Below are 22241 nucleotides of genomic sequence, written 5' to 3'. Positions count from 1 at the left end.
AATGCTAAGGCTGAGGTTTGTAAGAAGTCCAGTGGAACACAGTGGGCGGTGCTATGCCCAAGGAGGTGATCAATGATGGTTAAAAAATGAGGAGGCAAAGAGAATGGCAGTCACTCTAGGTTCAAAAACAGCACTCCAAGGCAGGGAACTGTTCAGTGGGATACAGGAAGCAGTGGTCCAATGTGACTAGAGATTAGGCTGAAAACACAATTGGGACCAAGGACTCCGAATCAAGGTCATGTCAAGGAGCTGGCATTTATCTGGTGAGCAGTAGGAGGTTTACAGGCAATGGTGTGACTAAACGAATGTTAGAACACAAAAACAAAAAACAAAGAGTTGTAGAGCTGCTGATGGCTTGGAGGGGAAAGAAATTGAGACAAATTAGTCCAGAGAAGAAAGTCAAAATAAGGCAGGAGCAGGACAGTTAAAGAAAAAGACAACTCTGAAAAACAATGAAACCTGGTTTAAATATTTGGATAGCAATATATCTAACATAAACAGTGTTACAAAATAGGGTATTTTTAATACAAGTTCATTAAGTAAAAAAAAGAAAATAATCTACAAATCATGAGGTTTGTAGAATACGTGGCAATATGATGTATGAATTTACAAGAAAACTAAAGGTATTTAACAAAGAGTCAGAATCAGATTCTCTTGGAGATTTGAAATTTGTATATTTCAAATAGCATTCCTCACTAAGTACCAGGTAAGGATTTTGCTTATAAGGCAGCAACATGTACTTTTTCAGAAGAGTGTGATGGCAGAGTTCCCTTGCCTACAAGGGAGAGATGTGCATGGTCAGTCACTCCGTCATGTCCGACTCTTTGTGACCCTACGGACTGTAGCCTGCCAGGCTCCCCGTCCATGGATTTCCCAGGCAAGAACCCTGGAGGGGGTTGCCGTTTCCTTCTCCAATAAGGGAGAGAGGGCTGGCTTAAACCATAAAGTCATTGCTGGAGCTCAGAGTTTCATCAACACTAATGAAAATAAAATTAACTTAGCAGACGTTTACTGACTGCTTACTATGTTTAGGACACAGAATTAAAAAATAAAAAGTCCCCGACATTCTATCAGCTTTGTGCTTCTAGTTTGTCACTCATAAAGATAAAGCCCCAAATTACAGCTCACACGATGACACCAACGCACAATAAGAAGACTGATGAGTAAACAGGATGGAGCTGTCAGCGAACGAACAGGAGTCTGAACGAGCCGCCATCTTGGCGCTCCCGCGCGGCTGACAGGTTTATACCATGCAAGCCCAGGACTCTCCCGGAAGACCCAGTCCCCTTTTAATTTGAAGGGAGTCGTCAAATACTCCAGGAGACTGACTGTCCCGCTAAGACCTCAGAAAGAATTTAACAGAGTATCAGCCAAGGTAAGAGGGTAGAGAGTGACAAAGAACAGGAGTCACTAGGGCCAAGTCACTATCTGCCAGAGAGCAGACTGTACTCCCAGGAAAGGAGAGCCAGCATCGCGGATCATGTTGAGGCAAGTGGAGGGGAAGGTCACACAAAGGAGAGAAGAAGGAAAGGTCTCGAAGGGAAGACTTCCCACTCCACTGAAAATGAGATAAACTTTACTTTGTGAAATAGGAAAATGACCAAACCTCCAAGCCCTCTGGGGTAAGGAGAATCATCACAGAAGAAGTATTTGGAAGTTCATTAGTCATAAAAAGGGCTAGCACGTAAAAGCCAGGGTACTGACAGGGCATAACTAGGAATGACCTTAATGAGTATCCACAAATAAAATGACTTCTCCTTGAGTAAGCAGCTCCTTCTTACAGCTGCCAAGCCAACACTGGTAATAAGCTCCAGCACATTCTATGTCTAGACATTAATAGAAGAGTGGGTAACATGATAGACCTCGCAGATACTTTAAAAAAAAAAAAACCCAACAATTTATTAATCTATAAACACAAAAGCTAGGTTACAACATGATCAAAATAAAAAATACAGAATATTCTGTTGGCAACTAAAGTGAATTCTTATAAAGCAGCAGTTCCCAGAGTGTGGCCCAGGGACTCCGAGGCAACCCATGCATGATCCATTCAGGAGGCACATGAAGTCAACACTACTTTCTAACACCAAACTGCTATCTGCCTTCTTGTCTCTTTCCCTTCTAAGTCTACAATGGAGCTGTCTAGGGCTATAGGATGTGCAGCACTCTGTTGACGACTCCTGGAACGCATACTTGTGTAATCCTGTGTTTTAAAATTTTTCTCAGTTTAAAATTTCTAATATAGCAAATACTGGTTGATATGACCCTCTAGACAAAAACTCTCTGGGGTCCCTCAATATTTTAAGAGCACAAAAGGGTCCTGAGGCAAGAAGTTTGAAAACTGCTGCTGCTTTACTAAAGCAAAGAAACTTCCTGAGAAGCACAATCTTGGTTTTAATCTTCAGATGAAATCTCTACTTTCTAATTTTCAAGAATTTACGTTATAACTGTGACTGATAAACATTGTTCTCTGTGCAGAAATGCTTCCAAAACACTAGGGGAAAAATAAAAGGATGACCTTTTAAAAAGATTACAGGGGATATGAAATATCTCCCATCTTGAGATAGTCACTGCTATTCTGAATTTACAAGAAGCAATGACTCCACATATATTTGTAAAGAAGCTGCTATGTTGAGAGCTGAAGATAGAAGAGTAACTAAGTGATAGACCAGCCTTTAGTGGACCCACAATATTGGACATACTGAAAAAAATATAATCAGTGACATAATGAAATACTACTATAAGAGTAGGCATGAACAAAGTGTAAAAAGCATGGAAGGGCAAATTCTTGGGAAGAAGATGGGATGAAAAGGCAGGCAATGGTTTTCTTAGTGAAGATACTCCACAGAGGTGGTATGCAAATTGACTCTAACACAAGGGAGGCTTTGCCAATTAGAAAAGAAGCTAAAAGCATCCTAAAAGTGGGAGGGGCATCATCTGAGCCGGGTAGCAGAACAGTACAGTGTGTTCCAGAAACTAGGCAATTCACTTAAAGGACAAAAATTACAAGTAATTCTGTGCTCAGTTGCTCAGTCATGTCCAGCTCTTTGCAACCCCAGGGACTACTGCACGCCAGGCTCCTCTGGCCTTGGAATTTCTGAGGCAAGAATACTGGAGTGGGTTGCCATTTCTTCCCCCAGGGGATCTAAACTTTCATACAATTTGACAAAGTAATTTGCTGTCTTTTGAATTTAATGATCAAAGATTTGGATGTATAATTTGTAAGTATGCTTCTTAATTTTCAATCTGCCTTAGACAGGAGCTTTTGAAAAGCACAGTACAAGTAAGCTACTAACATAATGAAGTGAAAACAACCAAACAAAAACTAGTACTCCACCACAAATATTTTGAGAAGCTTAGCACACAGGCTGCAAGATGGTGGGGATGAAGGGTAGCAATAGCAGGAAATAAAAGCTTCAAGCTAGAAGCTTGCATGGCTTCCCAGATGGCGCTAGTGGTAAAGAAACCACCTGCCAATGCAGGAACCATAAGAGACGTGGGTTCAATCCCTGGGTCGGGAAGACCCCTTGGAGAAGGGCATGGCAACCCATTCTAGTATTCTGGCCTGGAGAATCCCATGGACAGAGGAGCCTGGCGGGCTACAGTCTATGGGGTCACACAGAGTCGGAAAACGACTGAGTGACTTACTATGCAGAAGCTTGCACAGATTGAATTATCAACAATTTCTCTAAAAGTAAATGCAAAAAAGAAAATAAACAGGGTTTGAAAATTACTAGCATAGCTCTAATCTAGAATGGAGAAATTCTAATTATCTAAATAAAGTACATAATAAGCTCTACTGTCAGAATCACACCAATTTCAGATATGCAAACCATAGGCCACATGGTTGAAGGGCAAAATGTACCAGAGAATCAAGGAAAATATCAGATTCAACACAGTTAATTAAGAAAAAACAAACCAGGATCTGTGTAAGAAGAGAAAGTGAATTGACACTTAAACCAATACATTTTAAAATTATTTTAATTAATTCATTTGAAACCTTTCATGGTAGAGGGGAAAAAACCTTAGTTGACACAGAGGCTTGGTATAGTGGGAATTTTCCTCCTAAAATAACGTTAGTGATATCCACTAAAGTATTAAGGAAAAAAAACTTATGGAAAATCAATTTTTATAGACATCAAATTCAGAAAAATGTTAATTATATGAATGCTTCCCACTGTAATGGTAAATCAGGATTGATTGAAGAAAGTCTTGATATTTTTTTTATGGTCATTTTGCTACTGGCATAACTGAATTATTTTGATCAAAGAAGTAACACAGCAGAGTGGAGTCTTGGCAAGATCTAGCACCTGTGAGAGACTGAAGCAAAGACTTCAGTATGGAGGCTTAGCAGCACAAGAGCTCCAGATGAGAAAAGAACTCTGAACCAAAATGCTGGCCATGGGAAAGGAAACTAACGATTGGGTGGAAGCTACGTTGGGAACTAACAATGGCTTATTTGAGCGGAACGTCCAAATTTTCTTGCCCAGGTCATCCATGAAGCCAGGGAAGTATAAGTGAGATAGCCAGGTTAGTTTATGGCAATGAATTCAATCAATCCCAATGACTCACCCAGATTCTGGACTGATCTTGATTTCACCAATAGCAGGTACAAAGGTTTCTCACTGAAACCTTTGTGTAGAAGTTGAAATACTTTTTAAAAGCATTATTTCCTAAAAATCTTACTTTGAGGAGTTATATAAAGTTATATAAAGCTTTATAAAATTCAGGGAAGATTTCCCATGTTGACAATTAGCCTCACTTCCAACCTGGTAACCCAAACTGATAGAATCAGCTAAATTACTGGCCCACATTTTTGTTTCTTCACATAGATACTTTATATGACAAAAAAGTTTTTAACACTTTAGACATCTGTTGAAATAGTCATCAACAATTTAATCAAACTAGGAAAAAAATAATGTACAAAAAAGCATGCTTCCCAATGAGAAATCATGAGATATAACAATAAAACTCCCCTTAGAAAATGATTATATTCAAGTGTTTTAAGCTAAACTGAGTTATGGCCAATAATCCACTTCTACTCAAGATATTAACTTTTATATTATCAATATTTATCAAAATTAGCTTATATATGTTACACACTAAGATGAACAGAGCACAGAAAATACATGGAGCCCTTTAAAATACAATAAAGGGTGAAATCTTGGTCTAAGACATTAAGAAGCTTTATAAACACTCATGTTTCATATGTTTTACAATATTATTAATTAAATACTTTTCCTTCTTTCCTAATCATCCTCTTTGACTTCTTATTCAGGACATTACTATACTTAAAAATATAACATAACTGGTTTCCAAGTGGAGCTGTATTACAAACCATAGTAAAACCTTATGAAACATTAATACATTAGCTCAGAGTCTTCAATCTATTCTGTCATATACTATATATATTCAAGATTTTCCTATTGGAGACTGATAGCCCACTGGCTAATGGAAGGCCTAGTGAATAGGTATTTTATAATATGATTCAACTTCTCCCAAACTTATTTGGCCATGAGTTCCTCATTCAAAAGGAAAAACTGTTCAACAAGACATACCACAGAAACAATACACTTAACATATTCACTTTTAAAATCTTAAATATTTAAAAACATATATAAATGACAGAGATAGTCACTAATAATTCAAATTTAATTGCTTTGAAAGTTGTTCACCATGTATTATAAATAATCTATCTCCTATCTGGAACAAAGACCTAAATTTGGTCATTTTTCAAGGCCAATTTATTGGCTATGTATGTTTACCATCTGGCGATAACAATTTATTTACCAACTGTCAAAAGTGGTTGGAGCTTACCACAAAACAAAGGTGGTGATAAATTAAGAGCAACAAACAAGACATAATTATATCTTGATGGTCACAAGAATATGAATTGTTAGAATTTTCATTTTAACAAAATTAAAAGTCAAGAATTAGGATTTAACATCAACTATGTTTCAACAAATATAAGAGCAGATTTCAGACTATCAAACAGATATCAACACATAATTATACTTGAGTAAAAGAACTTTTAATATTTATAAATAAAAGGTTGAGGAAAAAGATAACTGAATATGTGAATAAATGACTAGCAACCAATAACCACTAATAATTTTATAGTGTTTTTGTTTAATAAGTATAATGTTTTAAAGATTTCCTTGACTAAATTACAAGAAAGAATACACACAGTAATTAAAATAAAAGGGAAGTAGAATAATTGAAAGAAAAACCTCACCACTAGATTTTCTGAACATAATTAGAACAGTGAAGAAAAAGGAGTTAGTATTATCACTGTGCCAACCATATGATGCCTACAGGTAGAGAACAAATCTGGCTCAAAGTTGCCATCCACCTACTGAAACATCAGGGTCCATAAAACTCTTCTAAAACAGAGTTTTCAGTTAGCTGAACTCTTCACAACTAATTATGACCACAATAATCAGTCACTGTGCCTTTTCCCTGTTTACTTATAGTTCTTCTGTCCATGTATAAGCAGCACAAGGCCCAAGAACTTAAGACATGACAAATTCATTTAGGTTCTAGCTATACTAGAAAACAAGTAGGTTAAGTCCAAGTAGAATTAGCCACTCACTTATCTCTTTCTGCAGCACTGCCCATCTACTCATGATAATTTAATCAGATTTTTAAATCACTTCTCAGAAATGCTGAAATACTACTATCTGCCTTGGAAGAGGTAACCATTTTATATAATTCAAAAAGTAATCACTGACTTATACTATAATAAGCCCACAAAACCAAACATACTCCTATTTTTCCTCCAAATGATAATTAACTTTTTATCTGAAATCCGATTGCTATTTATATTAACTGTCCATTCTCCCTGGTTTCTGGTTAAAAAAAACAAATAATTTTTGTTTTTTCTGGTTAAAAAAACAAAAGTATCATTAACGTAAATGCTGTTCTTCTGTTAAGCATCTCAATCACTCTCTCCAGAAGTAATCTACACCTCTGAATTCTCAAGAATGTTGTCTGTGTCTTTCTTATGGCATTTAACCTCTTCCTATTGTTTGATGATACTTATTTACCTATATTTATTCTTTCCCTGTAAGTTCCTTAGTTATAAGATCATATCCTACTCAATTAAAAACACACATACACACACACTGCATAATGAAGTTATTTGCACAGATAAAGCACAAAATACAAATCTGGTAATTATAAGCTCATTTATAACCAAGAAAAGACTGTCTGAAATATACTGAAGTCACAATGATTAAGCTTAAGATCTCAGGAAAAACATTCTCACCGTCCATCTCCAAGGCTGGGAGTCTCTGCTTTCTGAGAAAGGAAATTGAGAAGGCTGCTGAAAAGTAACTCTGATGTCATTTGGAGTCTTCAGATTCCCGCTCCTCCTTCTATCTAGTGAGTATCTTAGGAAGAGGAAAAAAAGAGTTTGGCATCTATTCCAAACCAGATTCTGCAGTATCTTTTGTGAAGTTCTGTAAACTTTCTTAGTATCTTTTCTTGTTCAAGTTCAATAGAGTCATTTCACAGAGAAATATGAGTTGTTTATGAAATACTAATTTACCACTAAAGGCAAGCAACAGATTTTTGCTTCTTAGACAACACTTTACTTGATAAAAGTAGATGATTCAAGAAAACACACTGTGAAAAAGGTTCATAGTTGCGAAGAAGCACTTAGTAACCTGTTAATTTCAAATTTCTATCAAATTAATCCAATAAAGTTCCATCTAAAAATTCTAAATCCTCCCAAAGATATATTTCCAAAGTTTCTTAAAAAAAAAAAAAAAAAAAATTGCTAGTTTCATATTAAGCCTTGTCGGTTTCAATATATTACCTATGTAACCTTCCCAGCAAAAAATTTGGTAATAAATATCAAATATTTTATGTATATAGAAAGACTTCTACACCAATGTCCAAAGCAATTTTATTTTTAATAGCCAAAAACTTGAAACAACTCAAATTCCCATCAATAGTGAATGAATTATGGTATATCCATACAATGGAACATTTACTACTCAGCACTCAACAACAAAAAATGGTATACTGTTGATATAAACAACACTAATGAATTTCAAGATAACTGTGCTGAGTATAAGAACCCAGACAAAAAGGAATACATAGTGTGTGATTCTATAAGCATAAAAATGTAGTAAATGCAAATTAATCAAAAGGGAGAGTAAACAGATCAGTGGTTGCCTGGGAATAGTTGTGAAAAGTTATAAGAAGATGGGATTACAAAACAGCATGATCTTAATTGTGGTGCTGACTTAATGGGGGTACACATATGTGAACTGTGGTGTTGGAGAAGACTCTTGAGAGTCCCTTGGACTGCAAGGAGATCCAACCAGTCCATCCTAAATGAGATCAGCCCTGGGTGTTCATTGGAAGGACTGATGCTGAAGCTGAAACTCCAATACTTTGGCCACCTGATGCGAAGAGTTGACTCATTGGAAAAGCCCCTGATGCTGGGAGGGGTTGGGGGCAGGAGGAGAAGGGGACAACAGAGGATGAGATGGCTGGATGGCATCACCGACTTGATGGGCATGAGTCTGAGTAAACTCCGGGAGTTGGTGATGGACAGGGAGGGCTGGCGTGCTGCGACTCATGGGGTCGCAAAGAGTCAGACATGACTGAGCGACTGAACTGAACTGAACTGAAACATGCAGTTTATTTTCTGTCAATTACATTTCAATGAAGCTAAAAACTTGTACTTCTTAAAATGCTGTATGCCCCTTGATGTAGCAATTCCAAGTATAGAATTTTTCCTAATGAGAAAAAAAAAAAGAGAGGATATGTACACATACTTAGCCATAAGCATGTCATTACATACTACATAGCCACTAAAATATTATATAAGGGAATTAAGTTTCAGGGAATAATATACAATATTATATATTAAGTGATAAAACAGGAAACAACATTACGCTCTGTGTAACTGAATTTTTGTTTTAAAATTACACAAAAATAAATATAGTAATTCTTCTTCCAGGTACAGGTTACTTTTATTCTTTTTCCTTATCTGTATTTTTTAATTTCTTCACAATAAACGTGTATTACTTTTATAATAGATAAAACAAGTTAAAGGATGAAATATCAGCAGTCTACCACTGTCTAATCCCTTGTATGTGTATAAAGCAAACACTCGTAGGAGGCAGTGTACAGTACAGATTTCTGGGTTATCATGTCACCCTCACCAGTGACCTACCAAACAAGAGTGAGAAAGGGCAGGTCTGACAGGATGAACGGGTGTCACGCCAGTTACAGAGCACTTTCATGAACATGACCTCATTGAATATTCCTAACTCAGTGAAACAAGCAGGGGAGGCCTTATCCCATTTTCGGAGGAGAAACAGTGTGCAGGCAGGGCTGGTTAAGTGCCATGCCCCAAATGATAGATCCTGGACTCAAATTAGGCCTTGAGTATAAATTCTCATAGGAATTCTGAGAGAGTCAGGAATAATCACTTCTGATAATTTATAAGGCAGAGCTTTATACTTGAACTTAAAAGTAACTGTATTAACAATCAATTTAGTACTCCTACTAGAATATGCCAGAGGCCTTCCAAATTCCCTGAATTCCCAGTCCACCAACGCAGAAGCTACACCCAAGACAACTCTATCCTGCCCCTTGTCAATGTTATAACTGTTCAATTTTTAGTTCATTTTTTTTTTCCTTGAAAAAGAAAAAAAAAATGTATTATCTTTCAAGTTGGAAAAGAAAGTAATTGCAACTCTATTTTTGAGTATAATAACTATAAGTTAATGACAAAGGTCTAACTTAATTTACTTTAGAATACTACCTTTGGGCCGTATCTTTTTTTGCACATGGGCAGACAAGAAACAGTCTCGAAACAGCCATATTCACTGAAGAATATGACCAATTCTTGACAAGAGTAAAAGTAAACATCTTCAGAGGCTTTGCTACCACTCTCACCAGCACTCCCAGGACTATGAGAGACTCAGCAGAAGGTAAAGATAGCTCTCATTTACTGGGCAGTTACTATGCATCAAGTACTGCACTAAACTCTTTATATACAACCCTATGAGATGATGATTATAATCCTCATTTTATAGATGAGGAAACTGAGTTTAAGTGACCCAAATTACAAAACTAGTAAGAACTTAAAAGTGGAATTCTAACCTTGTTATATTTTACTTGCAAACAAAACAAGGCCTTGACAGTTCTCTGGAACATAATTCCAGACTTTTTTCTAATACTACTCACTTCCCATAATCTCAATTCAGATAGTGCAAAATACTTGGTAATGGTACATAAAGTTCATGAGTCTACATTCTTCCATGTAGAGAGGGAACAATATTCAGTATCCACAATTCACGTTTGATACTTTGCCATATACTAGAATTGTTTTATCTATTAAAGCACTATTATAACCTTTCTGAGCTAAACTTATGACCACATGAAGAATAAGTTAAAAGAATACTTAAAAATTAGCAAAAGATAATATAAAATCAACAACTATCATAGAATATGAATAAATGGAAAAATTAGCCTTAAATCCAAATCAATGAAACAATATGCCAGATGTGTTGTAAATCGTGAAGGAAGGAAGCATGCCTATGAATAAAAAACAAATAAATAAAGAAAACATTCAAATGACTTTCTTATAATTATATTGTAAAGTATTACATAATCATTAAAATATGTTTCCAAAGGATAAGAAGAGATATTAAGAAGAGGTGGCAAGAATACACAGAAGAACTATATAAAAAAGATCTTCATGACCACGATAACCACGATGGTATGATCACTCACCAAAAGCCAGAAATCCTGCAATGCAAAGTCAAGTGGGCCTTAGGAAGCACAACTACGAACAAAGCTAGTGGAGGTGATGGAATTCCAGTTGAGCTATTTCAAATTCTAAAGGATGATGCTGTGAAAGTGCTGCACGCAATATGTAAGCACATCTGGAAAACTCAGCAGCGGCCACAGGACTGGGAAAGGTCAGTTTTCATTCCAATGCCAAAGAAAGGCAATGCCAAAGAATGTTCAAATTCCCACACAATTGCACTCATCTCACACGCTAGCAAAGCAATGCTCAAAATTCTCCAAGCTAGGCTTCAATAGTACATGATCTGAGAACTTCCAGATGTTCAAGCTAGATTTAGAAAAGGCAGAGGAACCGGAGATCAAATTGCCAACATTTGTTGGATCATAGACAAAGCAAGAGGGTTCCAGAAAAATATCTACTTCTGCTTTATTGACTACGCTAAAGCCTTTGACTGTGTGGATCACAGCAAACTGTGGAAAAGTCTTAAAGAGATGGGAATACCAGACCACCTTACCAGCCTCCTGAGAAACATGCATACCGGTTAAGAAGCAACAGTTAGAATGGGACATGAAACAATAGAATGGTTCAAAATTGGGAAAGGAGTAGGTCAAGGCTATATAGTATCACCCTGCTTATTTAACTTAAATGCAGAGTACATTATGAGAAATGCCGGCAGGGCTGGATGAAACACATGCTGGAAACAAGACCGGTGGGAGAAATTATCAATAACCTCAGATATGCAGATGACACCTCCCTTATGGCAGAAAGTGAAGAGGAACTAAAGAGCCTCTTGATCAAAGTGAAAGGAGAGTGAAAAAGCCAGCTTAAAACTCAACATTCAAAAAACGAAGATCATGGCATCTGGTCCCATCACTTCATGGCAAATAGATGGGGAAACAATGGAAACAGTGGCAGACTTTCTTTCCTTGGATTCCAAAATCACTGGGGACAGTGACTGCAACCATGAAATTAAAAGATACTTGCTCCTTGGAAGAAAAGCTATGACTAACCTAGACAGCGTACTAAAAAGCAGAGACATTACTTTGCCAACAAAGGTCCATCTAGTCAAAGCTATGGTTTTTCCAGTAGTCATGTGTGGATGTGAGAGTTGGACCATAAAGAAGGCCGAGCACCAAAGGACTGATGCTTTTGCACTGTGGTGTTAGAGAAGACATCTCGGAGTCCCTTAGACCGCAAGGAGATGAAACGAATCAATTATAAAGGAAATCAGTCCTGAATATTCACTGGAAGGACTGATGCTGAAGCTTAAGCTCCAATATTTTGGCCACCTGATGCGAAGAACTGACTCACTGGAAAAGACCCTGACGCTGGCAAAGACTGAAGGCAGGAGGAGAAAGGGATGACAGATGATGAGGTGGTTGAATGGCATCACCGACTCAATGGATATGAGTTTGAGCAAGCTCCAGGAGATGGTGAAGGATAGGGAAGCCTGATGTAGTGCGGTTCATAGGGTCTCAAAGAGTTGGACACAACTGAGCGACTGAACAACAAAAAGAATATGTCACCATAACTTGATCGGAATGTGACTGTCAAGAAAGCAAGGTACTAAACTATCTAGTTTCTATCTGAACAAATTGCAGGGGCAAGGTGCTGTGGGAGATATTGGAATTACAAAGGAAACAAATCAAGTGCAGTACCAAGTGCTGAAGAGCTTCCTCTTCACTTTATTCTTTGTTTGACGAGGGCCTCTAGGTTGTTTAGAGATCAGCTTTTTGTGATCTCAGAGAAGATTTTCCTCTTCACTGTATCTAAAGTAGCTTCCTCTCTCTCTCTCTCATTGTTTAAACCCTTTGTTTTCTGTTCCCTTTATCTTTTTTGTCTGTGTCTATTGAGAAAATCAAGTTTTGTCCTACATTATTTTAATATGATACATTACATTAGTTGATTGCTTCAATGTCAAATAACCCTTCTTTTCTGGGACAAAAGCCTAAAGGTGATACCATATTTACTGGAGAAAGACTGAATACTTTCCTCCCTCTGACATCTGGGAAGAGGTAAGGATGATGGCTCTAGCCACTACTATTCAACACTGTACCAGTGACTCTATTCAAAGCAATCAGGCAAGAAACATAAAGACATGCAGATTGGAAAAGAAGATAAAAACTCTTAATTTGTAGGCAATATGATCCTGGATGCAGATTATCTTAAGCAAGCAAAAAAAAAAATGCTAATAAAATTAAGAACGTTTTGAGAGATTGTAGGATACAAGCCATGTATAAAAATTAAATGCATTTTATATACTAGCAACAAACAAGTCAAAAATGAAATTTTAAAAATTTCCACTCACTCACAGTAGTAGCAAAAAAGAATAAGATTAAGAATAAATCTAATTTTAAAAATGCAGGGATTTCCTTGGTGGTCCAGTGGTTGAGACTCTGAACTTCCCCTGCAAGGGGGGCTCAGGTTCAGTCTGATTGGGGAATGAAGATCACAAATGCCGTGAGGTGTGATACAAAATTAACATAAATTATTAAAGAAAATGCAAAACCTGTATACTCAAAATATAAAATACTGTTGAGAGAAATTAAACATCTAAATAAATGAAGATGCATTTCTTGTTCATGAATTAGAAGACTCAGTATTGTTAAGATGCAATTCTCCCCAAAGTGATCTATCAAAATCTCATACTGCTTTTTTCTTCTGTAGAAATCGATCATAAAATATATATATGATAGTCTAAAGAACCTCAAATACCCAAACAATATTGAAAAAGGAGATTAATGTTGCCAGGACTTTACCTGGTTTCAAAACTTAAATAAAACTATAATAACCAATACAGTGCGATATGGGCACAGAGATAGACAACTGAATAATGAAACAGAATAGACAGCCCAAAATAAACTGTCACATTAATGGTCATTTAATTTTCAACAAATATGCCATGGCAATTCAATGAGAAAAAAGTCTTTTTAATAAATGGTGCAGGAACAGCTGGATATTCACATGTAAAAATAAACTGGTAAGTATAAACATTTACCTCACAACATACAAAATTAGTAACTCAAAATAGATCATAGTCCAAATTCTAAGAAAGGAAACTACAAAACTTCTAGAAAAGAGCATAAGGGGAAAAAAAATCTCATGACCTTAGGTCGGGGAAGATTTATTAAATACAACAATAAAAGTTCAATCCATAAAAAAAAAAAATCAGTTCAGTCATTCAGTTGTGTCCGCCTCTTTGCCAACCAATGGATTGTAGCATGCCAGGCTTTCCTGTCCATCAGCAACTCCTGGAGCCTGCTCAAACTCATGCCCATCAAATCAGTGATGCCATCCAACCATCTCCTCCTCTGTCGTCCCCTTCTCCTCCTGCCTTCAACCTTTACCAGCAACAGCATCTGGACTACATCAAATTCTTCAAAAGATACAACTTAGATAGAAGACGAGCCTCATGATGGGAGAAAATATTTGCAAAGAGTATACATGATAAAGAAATGGTATCCAGCATATTAAAAGCCCTTAGGCCTCTGGAAGAAGATGATAAATCAATTTTTAAAAATAGGCTAAAGACTTGAGAACTTTTCACCAAAGATACATGAAAGTTTGGTAAACACACAAAAGATGCACATATCATGACTTATGAGAGAACTGCAAATTAAACTATGATATTTCACTATATATCCACTAGAACAGATATATATATATATATAATTAAAAAGACTGAATAATTCTAAGGTTAGGGAGGATAGAGAGAAACTGAAACCTTTATACATTGCTGATGAGACATAAAATAGCATAGCCTCTTTGGAAAACAGTTTGGCAGCTCCTTAAAAAGTTAAGAGTTACTACTATATAACCCAGAAATTCTTACTCTGAGGCTATAAACAGAAGGGAAACGAAAACTTACGTCCACACAAAAACCTCTATATACATGCTTACAATAACATTATTCACAACAGCCAGAAATCAGAAACAACCTATGTGTCTATCAACCAATGAATATCAAAATGTGATACATTCAATACAATGAAATATTATTCAGCCATAAAAAGGAATGAACTACTGATATATTCTATAATACAGACAAATCTTGCAAATTATGTGCTTAGTGAAAGAAACCAGTCACAAAAAACCACGATTCCATCTGTGAGAAATGTCCAGAATAAGCAAATTCAGAGACAGCAAGTAGATGAGTAATTGCCTAGGGCTGAGGATGGGGCAGGATAAGGACGGGGAGTGACGGCTAATGGGCACGGGATGCTTTTTAGAGTCATGAATATGTTCAAAAATTCAATGGTGGTGTTGACTGAGCACCTATGTGGCTATAAAGAATTCTTGAAATGGGTGAACTTTATGGTAAGCAAATTATTTCAATAAAGCTGATAAAAAAAGAAAAAAGATGACTATCTACTTAGTACTTATTAAAACATCAGAGAAAAACTTGGACTTCTAATCTTACTTATCTGCTTTTGAGCATGTCTGACATTTAATCTGAACAGCTTTTAGTATTTAACTCATTGTAACTAAATATAAATCACATAAAAAAAATCAACTGTTTTTATATACCAGTAACAAACAGAAAATAACATTTAAAAAATATCCAACATGAAAATGTACCTGAAGAATTAACTTGTAAACACTGCAAATTCTATATGGAGATAATAACGGAAAATAACCTGAATAAATGGGATGTTCCTAATAGAAGAAAGACTCACTACTATAACATGCCAATTCTCCTCAAAGTGAACCAATACACTGAATGAAATGCAATAGAACTCCAAAGGTTTTATAAGTTGATTCTAAAATTTACAATGGACAGCAAAAGCCCATAGGAGACAAGCCATCTAACCAGATAAAGCATACAGTATGGGAACTTGCTCTATCTATACAGAGATTTATTATAAAGTTTTAGCCATTAAGTTAGTGTACTCCTAGAAAAGAGACAAACTGACCATTGGGAGAAGAAATAGACCTTCACATATATGGAAAATGATATTTAATAAAAGTTGCATTGCAGATCATTAAAGTAAGGAGGAATTTATTCAACAGTGCTGAAACAATTGGTTATTCATTTGGGGGAGAAAAAGAAATTTGATCCCTACTGCATAATACATAAAAAATAAATTCCACAGGAAGTCAAGTTTTAAGTAGAGAAAACAAGTCTCTAATATTTTTAAAATAAAATATAAGAGATATCTTTATGAACTCCGGGTAGAGAAGGTTTTCTTAAGATACAGAAATGGTTACCTATAAAGCATATGATTACTAAATTCAACTGTATTATACTTTAAAATGTCCATTCATTGACAAATACAAAAAAAAAACAAAAACAAACAAAAAAATGATAAACTACAATATCACTAACTACATTGCTAAAAATTTGGAGTATAGCATATGTGTGTATCTTGCAACATTTTAACTAAAAGAGGGCAAAATAGAAAGGAGGCGTTCCTAATAAGGGGTATCAGAGGCCAAGCAGGCTGAGGCAGGTGTCCATGGTAGAAGGAGGAAACACTGGTGTGGAGGCAGGGCCCAAGCTCTGCGACGGTGGTCTAGGTGAGCAGAGCCCTCCACCGCAGCGGTCCAGCAACAGGAGGCATGCCTGAGCAAGGGGCCTGTAAAAAGATGCACCATGCTGTGCAGTGTAGGAATCCAAGTGGGCTGAGGAGGGCTTCCACGTAAATGGTTTTGAAGTTCAAAACAGAATTGTGAGGTGGTGGAGGGTCAATGAAACTGGCAGATCGACCACATACGGGGAGACTGACCAAATAAGTAAGTACATTTAGGATAATAATAGGCAAATTTTTCACTGTTAGAGGTGCCAAAAAGGGAGAAAATGTGTCTCTACAGAAAATTAATCTCTGTAATGTGGGAATGAAATTGGAGGTAGCAATATGGTCGAGGAATGACATGTCAAAAAGACTCAGAAGCCATCGTGAAGCAGATCCCACTGGCTCACTCAGGGTAAGATAAGCATCAGAATAAGTTAACAACAGTAATGTATTATAGATCACTGAATAAAATACAGTCATGAACTCACAGTGATACAAATTAATTCATTAATTAAATAAAAGTTTGATCAGGAAGGGGATATTTACAGTTTCAAAACACCTTCACACAAAATAATTATTAATTACAGAGGAAAAATGAGTAATTTCACAGTAGAGAAACCTGAGAAAAAATGATCCTCTGAATCAAGTAATCCAAGTGAACTTCAACAGTAATAGGTCAAAATGAAATCTTGTGCCACCTTATAAGATAAAAAGAGAAGACACAGTATAACATCTATGATATTCCTGCCAAATATTCATAACCTACATTCTACGAAATAACCAGCCTAAATAGTCCTCAAAGTGCCAAGATCCTGCAAGTGCCAAGATCCTGAAAGTCAAAGGCTGAAGAATGGTTTCAGATTGAAAGAGACTAAAGAGACGTGACAAGTAAAAAGCAAGTGTAAATCCATGGCTGATTCATGTCAGTGTATTGCAAAAACACTACAATATTGTAAAGTAATTAGCTTCCAACTAATAAAAATAAATGGAAAAAAAAAAAGCAAGGTGTGATTCTAAACTGGATTCTTTTGTTATAAAGAACATTTTACTATAAGGGACATTATTGGGACAACTTGTGAAAATTGAATGAGATCTGAGGATTAGATGATAGTAATGCACCAATATTAATTTCCTGATTTTCATGGTTTTATTGTTGTTTATATGAAAATGTTCTTGTTTGCAAGAGATCTACATTCATTTATTTACAGATGATAGAGCATCAGATCAAATCTTTAGGGGAAAAATTTATCTTTCTTGCACTTGCAACTTTTCTATATGTTATTCTTTTAAAATGTAAAAAATAAATGCACTTAATGCATAGTTTTAAGTACACAGTGGACAAAACACATGAATAAGCATTTTCTGCAAGAAAAACACCAGTGTTGAGTACCAAGTGAAAAGATGTTCAACCTCATTAGCAATCACAGAAAAGCAACTTAAGACCATAGTAAGATGCTACTATATTAGGAAAAGTTAAAAATTCTGAGAATTCTGAGTTTTGGCAATGATTTGACTCAACAGGAGGTTCTGATGTATGACCACTGCTGCTAAGTCACTTCAGTCATGTCCAACTCTGTGTGACCCCATAGACGGCAGCCCACCAGGCTCCCCTGGTCCCTGAGATCCTCCAGGCAAGAACACTGGAGTGGGTTGCCATTTCCTTCTCCAATGCATGAAAGTGAAAAGTGAAAGTGAAGTCGCTCAGTTGTGTCTGACTCGTAGCGACCCCATGGACCGCAGCCCACCAGGCTCCTCTGTCCATGGGATTTTTCCAGGCAAAAGTACCGGAGTGGGTTGCCATCTGATGTATGATTAGTGGAAGGTAAGTTAGCCCAAAGGTTTTGGAAAACAATTTGACATTACTTCATAAAGCTGAACATTCTCTATGCTTCTACCATTATATATGTATCCTCAAGTTTGTACATGTACACTACTATACATATAAATGATGGCTGAATCACACATTAACACACACATCTGTATCAATGCATAGATACATCAAAACAAATGTATCAAAAGCGAGTAAAATAAGCAAACGGAAACCCTCCAATAGTAACCCAGATGCCCATCAATAGAATAGTAAATAAATCCATGCAATGGAATGTTAGTCAGCAGTGAAATAAATGAACCACAATTACATTCAACAATATAAATAAATGTCAAAGAAACACAGTGAATGGGGAAAAAGAGCCAAGTCCCAGAAGACTCACATAGAATGTTACCAATTTTACAAAACTTAACAACAACAACAAAAAAACCCAAGCATATTATTTACGGAACCACGTGATAAAAACCAGTAGTATTAAAAAGAAAGTAAATGATGAACACAAAACTGAAGAGCGGCTGGGGGTCAGGGCAGTTAGGGTAAAGACACAGGCAAGGAGAAGCACACGCTGATAAGCACAACTGTGTTGGTGAAGTCCTGATTCCACGCTGGTTGGTGGGTTCTCAGTCCATCACTTTGATTTTGTGTTCCATGATTTAAATTTATACTGGGTTTACATCATTCATGTTTACATAATAAAAGGTAAGCTGCTATGGTTGGCAAATCAGAGTTTTACTTTGACAAGATTCTTGTCTAGGTAAGCATTTTAATAACTTGTACACATGAACAAATGCTAACTGCCAGACAACAGATTTTGCTAACTCTCCTTTTTAAAAAGCAAAAACAAACAAAACAAAACAAAAACAAAGGAGTATATAAAGAAATATAGTCCAAAGAACTTGAAAGTAAATTTGCAGATTAAAAACTTACAGCCTGGTCAATCAAAGAATGAGGCTAATTCATATCTACCATCAATTTGGTCTCAAATAAGATGAACATAAATGCCAGGTTAATTACTGCAAATTTACAGAACTCTCTCTGGTCATTTTGCAAAAATTACTTAACTCGGGAAATAGGTAAAGTGAAGCAATTCAGTACACTTCATGTTCTGAACAAACAGATTTCCCCTCTAAATATGCACATTTCCCCTCACTGGTCATATAGGCCAAAGGTCATATATTCACCAAGCTTGGCCAAAAGCGTGATAAGAAAAGCCTAATCCAAGTTAAAGAGCAGCATTTCTTTGCCTAGTAAATAATTTCTTGTATTTATTCCACAGAACTTTTACCTGAAAAAACTATTAGAATTCAGTTTTCTCAACAACCTCATATGAATAGAGCACATTTTATCAGGCAATGTCTACTTCATGCTCCATAATTTTAAGTTTTTAAATAAATTAGAAAAGATAATGTTCTAAGTAAGAGCTTCCACTAAATATTTCTTGAGTACCTATAATACGAAAGGTACCTGACAAGTTGCTTCTCAGCACTTTATGTGATGCATGCAGTTTGAAACTCGCACCTCTGTGTGGCATCCTTGTTAAATGCAAATAGGTGCAATAATATGGTTAAAAGACATCTTGGACTAATTCCTCTTCAAAAGAAAAGCCATTCATCCTGATAAACTCACCTTAAGACGTAATGTATTGATCTCTCTTCTGACTTTCTCACTACTGAATGATATGCCTGCGCGTTAACTAGAGGCTGTATGACACCAAGGAAGTTGGGGTCGGGGCAAGATAACCTGGACAGTTAACAACGCATGTATTTAGAAGGATCATTGACTGCACCATGTTCAGAGGAAACAGACATACCCTAAAGTTTTATCACTGGTTTTTGCGGTGTATTTCTTTTTTTGATGTGGGCTTTTACCAAGATTTGGGGTTTCAAAATTGAGGCACTGACTCAAATAAATATATTTAACATGCAATTTTTGAAACTAAAATATAGTAGGCACTAGATAAATGCTCAGTGTATAAATGCTTCTTTGAATATTCTATTTTAAAAATCAGTTCCAATGTTTCCCTGTATTTGTTCAATGGAATATAAAAATCCCTCTGCCCCCCTGCCATAAAACTTTAGTTCCCCATTTTGTACTGTCTTCTTCCTTACTGTTGTTTTTTTTCTAATATATACATTTTTAAAAGCCATTTCCTGTTATTAATGGCCAAAGTCATCCTTTTAAAAAATATATATTGATCTGTCTTCAAGAAATATTTATACAATTATTTGACAGGTCAAATTTAATGTGTCAGTAACTGAACCCCTGTTCTTCCTAATCTCAGTTAATATTAACTCCATTCTTTGAATTGTTGAGGCCCCAAACCCTGGCTGCCATCCTTGCCTCTCCTCCTCTCATACCTCACATGCAATTCGTCAGCACATTCTGTGGGCTTTGCCTTAGAAATATCTAGAGTCCAACTACTTCATACTGCTCCCGTTCAAGTCATGCTCATATCGCCTCGATTATTACAGCAGCTTCCTAAGTTGTTTCCTTGCTTCTGTTTTTAATGCCCACTTTGGTCTACTTCACACACTGCCAGTGATTCTGTAAAAACGTTACATTGCGTCACCCCTCTGGTCTCAACTGTCTCCTGGCTTTCCCCTCTGACCTCACTTCCTGTGACCCTCCTTAGTCACCCCATTCCAGCCACAGGGCATTTGACAAGAACACTCATCTCTCCAGAGCTGCAGCATCAGCTCCCATACCAACACAGCCTTTACTCAAGGCATCTTCTTTCTGGATGAGAGACTTTCCCTGCACAAAATCTGCAACTTCACACACACCCCATCCCAGACTTTCCATGCTCCCTTCTCTACTATAATTTTTATTTATCATTTGTTCATAAGATACCATGAATTAAATTGCTTTATATTTTTGTCTATTTCATCATAAGCTCCAAGGGGGCAGTGATTTTTTTCCCCTTTTGTTCACTTCTCTATACTCAGGGCCAAGAAATGGAATACAGCAAGCACTTAAAAATAAATATATCGAATGAATCAAGTCATGAGTGTCCTATATTTTACAGTCTCCTACGAAAATTTGGAGCAATTATTAAAATTGTGACATTCCCTAGTTGTGACAGATCTGAGGCAACCTTCTCAAAGACGTACCTCCTCGTTTCTTACTTGCTGGCAAACTCTCACTCTCTTATCCTTAGAAGGTGAATATTGATTAGGTCAAGCTGCTTAAGACAAGTAATGTTTATCCTGCCAAAAAGGGGTGTAGGCACAGGTATATGATGCAATTATGGCCAATGAAGTTTACTAAAAAAGGTTTTTCCACCATTAAAAAAAAAAAAGACTAGCATAGAAAAATAGCTCTCTTGCAACCATGAAGAGTGACGCTGTCAAAACATTCATGATGGTAGAGAAGAAATATGGAAAATACCTTGTGGGTCCTTGATAACATCATTATGACAATTAAACACCAGTACTCCAAACTTCCTGTTGGGTGAGATGATCTACTGATTATTTAAGCTATTTTAATAAAGTATCCTATTACTTATATCTTAATCAATACAGAAATGTTTTTCAAATATTCAGTTTCCTGAAATGTGTTAAGTCAAACTAAAGTGAAAATGAAAATGGATGTCAGGTGTCTTCCTTCCTTTTTACGCTGCATGACTAGAGAATATGTCATATGACAATAAATAAGATATCTAATGAGAGTCATATTTTCTCATCGGACTAATTGTATAGTGTTTTTGTTCTTAACTAAGAATTGAAAATAAACGTACGGCCATGTTGTCAACTGCATATTTAACTTAAATGCAGAGTACATCATGAGAAATGCCAGGCAAGATGAATCACAAGTGAGAATCAAGATTTCCAGGGAAAATATCAATAACCTCAGATATGCAGATGACACCTCCCTTAGGGTAGAAAGTGAAGAGGAACTAAAGAGCCTCTTGATCAAAGTGAAAGGAGAGTGAAAAAGCCAGCTTAAAACTCAACATTCAAAAAACGAAGATCATGGCATCTGGTCCCATCACTTTATGGCAAATAGATGGGAAAACAATGGTAACAGTGACAGACTTTCTTTCCTTGGATTCCAAAATCACTGGGGACAGTGACTGCAACCATGAAATTAAAAGATACTTGCTCCTTGGAAGAAAAGCTATGACCAACCT

The 22241-nt window shown here is 36.3% G+C and overlaps 1 protein-coding gene across 1 annotated transcript in view; it reads right to left on the bottom strand.

Moving 5' to 3' along the window:
- Window positions 1-7264: 7264 nt before the first annotated feature.
- The window catches only part of LOC122428652 (translation initiation factor IF-2-like), a 48774-nt gene continuing 33797 nt past the window's right edge, over window positions 7265-22241 (bottom strand). Inside the window, exon 5 of the mRNA XM_043448679.1 lies at window positions 7265-7388. The gene's annotated coding sequence lies outside the window, so the exon portion shown is untranslated. The remainder of the gene's footprint in view (window positions 7389-22241) is intronic.

Source organism: Cervus canadensis, chromosome 27 (assembly GCF_019320065.1).
Source record: "Cervus canadensis isolate Bull #8, Minnesota chromosome 27, ASM1932006v1, whole genome shotgun sequence".
NCBI lineage: Eukaryota > Metazoa > Chordata > Mammalia > Artiodactyla > Cervidae > Cervus > Cervus canadensis.
The sequence above is the reverse complement of the archived record's forward strand: the minus strand, read 5'-3'. Positions and strand labels throughout refer to the sequence as shown.